The sequence below is a fragment of the Lactuca virosa genome, chromosome 1 (genome assembly GCF_052849685.1).
Source record: "Lactuca virosa cultivar CGN04683 chromosome 1, Lactuca_virosa_CGN04683_v6, whole genome shotgun sequence".
Taxonomy (NCBI): domain Eukaryota; kingdom Viridiplantae; phylum Streptophyta; class Magnoliopsida; order Asterales; family Asteraceae; genus Lactuca; species Lactuca virosa.
Genome location: NC_136426.1, coordinates 50,356,835 through 50,362,999, shown reverse-complemented (window position 1 = coordinate 50,362,999; position 6,165 = coordinate 50,356,835). Strand labels below are relative to the sequence as shown.

General features: G+C 31.5%; 1 pseudogene; it reads left to right on the top strand.

Moving 5' to 3' along the window:
- Positions 1–403: 403 nt before the first annotated feature.
- LOC145113785 (WEB family protein At5g55860 pseudogene) lies at positions 404–3,435 on the top strand (annotated as a pseudogene).
- The last annotated feature ends 2,730 nt before the right edge of the window (positions 3,436–6,165 follow it).

Genomic DNA, 6,165 nt, shown 5'->3' with positions numbered 1-6,165 from the left:
AAACCATAGCCTCCATTGTGGAGTTATTAAAGCTTTTTGGTGGTTTTTGGTGTTGTTGAAGAAGACGAAGGTGTCCTTTGAGCAAATATCCAGCAAGCAAGTTTCCTCACCACCTTGTAGCACATATTATGGACCAGTGTAAGTCCTCAAGTTCCAATCTTTATGTGTTATGCTTCTAGATCTAGGATTTTATGCATTTTTGTCCATGTTTGGGAGAGTATGAGTTGATGGATTTCATAAAGTTGGCAACTTTATAGATCCTTGAGGTCCCTTTGAGGTTTAGTGTTCTATATTTGAATAATGGTCGAGTTTTGGTTTCATGCATGAGGTTTTGACCTCATTTTCACCATTTTTGACCTAACGAATTTCAAGACATTCATTGGACATGCATGTCCATAAAGCAATGGTTTTGATGAACCTTATGGATGTTAGGAAGCCTTCTGGAAGAGATGAAAGTATGGTATAATGGATTGAGGGCTTAATCCATTAAGCTGTCCAAGAGTAGTTCCCACGGTGTGGAGACACGCTAACCATGTTGTTAAGGATGGGGTTCTCTATGACTGATTTGTTTAGGTTGTTGCAACGGCGTGGTAGCATGTTTGCCACGACGTGGTAGCAGGTCTGGTCGTGACTATTTTGTCGTGGAGCTGCCACGACGTGGCTAGTGGGTGGCCACGACGTGGTAGCCAGTTGTTAACTTTGACCATTGACTTTGTGACTAAGTTTGACTTTTGGTCAACGTGGGGGTTTTGAGCTATAGATTGAGGATGTACCTCTGATTGTTTTATAGGTGGATCATAACACTGGTCCTTATTTCATTTGAGCTGTGTTGATAGTATATCAGCCTGCGATGTGAGTTTTCTCACTATACTTTGTATTGCAGTATGTATCATTTGTGTGTAGGATGTTGAAATGATGTAGTGTTCTGTTAGTCTGGTAGATCTATTATGATTACCTATGTTTGATTGTATTTTTTATTTGCAAATGTAGACATATTATGGTTGGGTTGAGGCGGTCCTGCTTTGTGATGTAGGCCAAGATACGCGGGCGGTCTAGGTGTACTGTAGGCCTTGCGAGCGAGTCCAGTCATACTGTAGGCTTATGTGTTCATGCATTGTATGTGTATTTTTATGTGGAGTATCTTGGGGGAACTCACTAAGCTTTGGCTTACAGTTGTGGATTCAAATGTTTTTCACGTACTTATCAGATTGCAAAGGTGGGACTGTACACACACATCAATGGTTTTATGATTCGAGATTATACAATGTTTTCCTTATAACTCTGATTCTGAATTATAGTTTATGAACAAATGGTTTGACTTGAATGTAGCTCTATAAAAAGGATTTTACTTGATTTTAAAATTAAAAAATATATATTATGGAATAAGGGATGTTATGTCGATTTAAGTTAACCTTTTAACATTATATTTAAATTAACAATTTAAGTATTTTATACAAATTATATAAATTTTGTGGCTTTAAAATGCCAAAGGTTTAAATACAAAAACATATCCAAACTAATAAGTTAAGTATAATATGTTAAAAGTTAAAGACATATTTTTATAAGTAGAAGTAAAAGATGATATTTTAATATTGAAGTTTAGTTAATTTAGAATTACAATTTAGGTTTTGTACTTATTTAACAATATTAACCAAATTATAATCAATATTATTAAAAAATTAAAAATTCATGGGAGTTTCAAATGCATGTGGTGGAAGGAAAAACGTCTCTTATATATATATATATATATATATATATATATATATATATATATATATATATATATATATATATATATATATATATATATATATAATCTCAGAAGATGATCCATGTGGTTTCAAAACTTTCAATGTTTGGTCCTTATTGTTCACTCCGTTAAATTTTGTCTGTTAACTGAAAAACATTTTCATCATTTCAGTATCACATGGACCATTTTTGAAGTATTGTCTTATTAAAAAAAGAAAAAAAATATAATTATTTAATATACAAAGTCTTTTTTTTCTCTCTCTCTCTCTCTCTCTCTCTCTCCCCTCTCTCTCTCTCTCTCTTCCAGTTCCAACACCTTTCCAATCGGTTAAAAATGCATTCAATCTTTTTGGAGAGGGTGTGTTTCATGTGAAAAACTCACAATCAAGAAAATAAAACCACATTTAACTGACGTATGTTTATGTTTATATTTATGTTTATGTTCTTTCTTTTTCTTCAATTTTTGTCCTTAATTGAGATTTTAATCTTGTAATTTTATTGTTTATGGATGCAGAGGGCGTTGGTGAAGGAGACAAAGCTCTATTTAGCCTAGAAAGAGCTCAATAAGTTAAAGGAGCAGTTAAAGAGTGCTGAAACTACAAAAACTGGAGCACTTGCAGAGCTTGAATGAACTTGAACAAACTCCATATCATTAACGAAGCAAAAGAATCAGCAATCACAGCTACAAAATGGCAAAAGATCATGCGAAGAAACTTGATGTGGGAGAAACAAACGCTAATGGTGTTTTAAATCACGATTTTGAGAAATCAAAACAACAGTATGATGTTGTGTTTACAAAACTTGATGTTGCAAACAAGAGTTAAGAAGAATCTGCCATGATTATGAGGTAGCCATGAAAGAAAAATATGATGTTATTAAGAAAGAACAAGAGGCTGAGGTTATGAGCAAAGTGAATTTAGATAAAGCTGGTGAGATACCGAAGGAGGTTTTGTCTGTTTAAGAAGCTATTGATCATGTGAAGTTTGCAGCTATTGAAGCAAAGCAAGAACAGGAGAAGATAGTTTCAGAGAAGAACATTCAAAAGCTCACACATAAATCCACCCTGGAGAGGTCTGCAAAGAATCTAGTTGCTTTGAGGGAAAAAATTGATCCTGAAATGTCAGAAGATCTTGAATCCCAATTTCCTAAAACCACATCTGAGATTAAAAGATTGGAATTGGAAATGGAGAATGCGAGAGCTTTTGATCTTGATTCTTTGAAAAACGTGAGATTAGAGCTTGATGGAGCTAAAGATTCGTTGCAGAAAGTTGCAGAAGAGGAGACCTCACTAAGAAACTTATTGAAATCTTTGAAAATCGAGCTCGAGAACGTGGAAAACATAACTCGAGGCTGGAAATATGAATGTTAAGTTGCAGAAAAGTAAATTAGAACTCGAGGCGGCATGTGTGGAAGAAGCTAGAGTAAGTGGTGGCTCTCCGATAACTATTGGCTGAGAGTGAAACTGCGAAAAGGGAATCGGAAAAGATGATGGAGGAAGCCGAAGAGTTGCAAAAGGAGGCGACAACCATGGGAGCTTGTTTAGAAGAAGCTGAAGTTGAATTGAGAATCGCCTTAATGAAAGCAGATGAAGCTAAATCACCAGAATCAAAAGCTTTAGAGGAGATAAAGTTGATTTAAGAAAGAACAGATGTTGCACATGCTTCAAGAAACTTCATAAATTCATAAATGGTTCATGTGGTAGTGAAATGACGAAAATGTCCTTCAATTAACGGATAAAACTTAACGGAGTGAGAAATAATGACCAAACATTAAAAGTTTTGAAACCACAAAGATCATCTGTGAGATTTTTTAAACTTATGGACTAAATGTCAAATTTTTGAAAAGTACAAGAAGCATTTATGATGTTTTTCTTATATCTATATTAAAAAACTATATGGATGGATGTTTCTACCGTCAATTGACACCCTTTACTTTCTAAAAATACATTTATATCCTTCTATTTTATAAATTGATATTTTCTTTCATTACTTTTTAAAATGTAACTTTGAATTTCTCCATTTACTTTGAATCTTATAAAATATCATTTTCACGCCCTCCATTTTATAAACTTTCATGTTTGTGTAATTTAGTATACATAATCTGATTTTTTTTAATAACTTTCATTCGTTAACTTAAAAATAAACTTATTTGTATATGTTTATTTTATTATGTGTCGGTATAAATTCGAGGTGGTCAACGTTTTGATGTAAATTTGGAACTTTCATTCGTTGTTGTTTTTTTAAACTTATTTTTTTATGTATCTGTCGGTATAAATTTGAGTTTGTCTACTTTTGGATGTAATTTTTTTTTTACGTTTTTGTGTTTATTTTTATGTACACTTCCTACGTATGAATTATGTCACATATAATATGTTTTTGATTATGTGAACTTTCGTTCGTTAACTTAAAAACAATTACTTATTTTTTTATACTTGTCGGTATAAATTGCAGTTTAGTTACGCTTTTATGCCGATAGTTGGCACCCTTCACTTTCTTAAATTACATTTTCTATCCCTCTATGTTTTAAAATAGTTTGTAAAATGATATTTAAAATGGTAATTTCAACCCTCCACTTTGAAGTTTATAAAATATCACTTTTACCCCTCTATTTTGTAAACTTTCATGTTTATGTTCTGTAGTATACATAATCTGAATTTTGTTAATAAATTTCGTTCGTTAACTTAAAAAACTAAATTTTTATGTGTTTATTATTATGTATGTGTTAGAGTATAAATTCAAAGTGGTCAACATTTTGACGTAAATTTAAAAATTCTACTCGTTAATTTAAAAAAAAAACTTACTTGCTTTTTATATGTACGTGTCGATATAAATTTGAGTTTGTCGACGTTTCAACATAATTCTTTTCTTTTTACGTTTTCATTTTATTTTTATGTATGCTTTCTACGTTGAATCGAGTCACATATAATACATGTTTGACTATTTGAGCTTACGTTCGTTAACTTTTAAAAAAGAAATATTACTTACTTATTTTTATGTACGTGTCTGTATAAATTCCAGTTTTTTTTTTTTTTTTTTTGCTTCAGTAGCTTATGTAAAAGTTTTAACCCGAACAAGATAGGAATAAGATATAAGGCCTGTTCAACACGGATCGTTTGAGAGTTTATAGCTTCTAGCGTTTGACAAAATGTTCCGTTTTGAACAGAAAGATTTATTTGTCACTATAAGCCTCTAGCATTTAATTTAAGCAAAAAACACTCTGAATCCAAAAGCTATCTCACGTGGCGCTTAACAAAATGCTACAAGCTACCCTACCAACTAATTTTACTGAATACACCCATAATAACTTATTCATATATTCACATATGAACTACTCCGTATAATTTTTCCCACAAATTAGTTTTGTATGTCATTGTTACACTTAGTTTAAAGCCAAAACTATAACATGGTAATTTAGAACAAATTAACCGAATCTATATTTGTTATATTTTCATTTGAAACCGCTCAAATTGATAAATTTTAGTTACTTGAAACTTGAAAGTCAAACCAGTCGAGTTGTTCAAAAGTCACCAAAATCGTATTTCAATTATTTGGATCTTGTAAATCACTCTAATAAAACGGCTAGATTATTATTTCAATAGTTTAGTTTTTTAATCTTATTTAATATGCTAATTTTATTTATAATACTCGAGTACAAATTGACAAAAGGAAAATGTAGATGCGCGAACCAAACTCATTTAGTCATTTTACCCACATTGTTTACATGTGTTAACCCTTCACTCGACATTTAACCAGTTTTTCTAAAATTAATTCCTGTCACGCCATATTCTAAAAAAAAAATCATCATAATCGAGAAAAGGGGTAGAAGTGAAAATAAAAGAAACAAAAATAATTATGAACAAATGTTTTTATTTGGATTAAACAAGATTATTACATCAATTAACCAAAAAACCAGATCACATGATATCAAATTACAATCTCGAACATGCTTAAACCTTATACACTACTACCTTTCAATGAGCCATACACTAAAATTGCAAAGCAAACTTTAAACCGTAGATCAAAAGAATTAATTATATATAGATACTCTAAAACTAGATATAATAAGAATAATAATAATAATAATAATAATAATAATAATAATAATAATAATAATAATAATAATAATAATAACAACAAAATAAAACAGTAGACAGTAATCGGACCAGTAGCGCTTAATTCCCCTTCTCGGATACATGATAAAACATACCCGACTTCATACTATCATCACATCATGCATCAGTCCTTCTATACGCTTCTCAAGGTTCATTGCCGGAATCATAACACCGATCATAACATTCACCTGCTGTTGTACCACAAGCGTAAACAAACATACCCTCAAGTGACTTCTTATCATCTTCTAATAAACTCATTTGGACCGAAGGGTGTCTTACCGCTACTTGTCTACAAGTTAACTGCT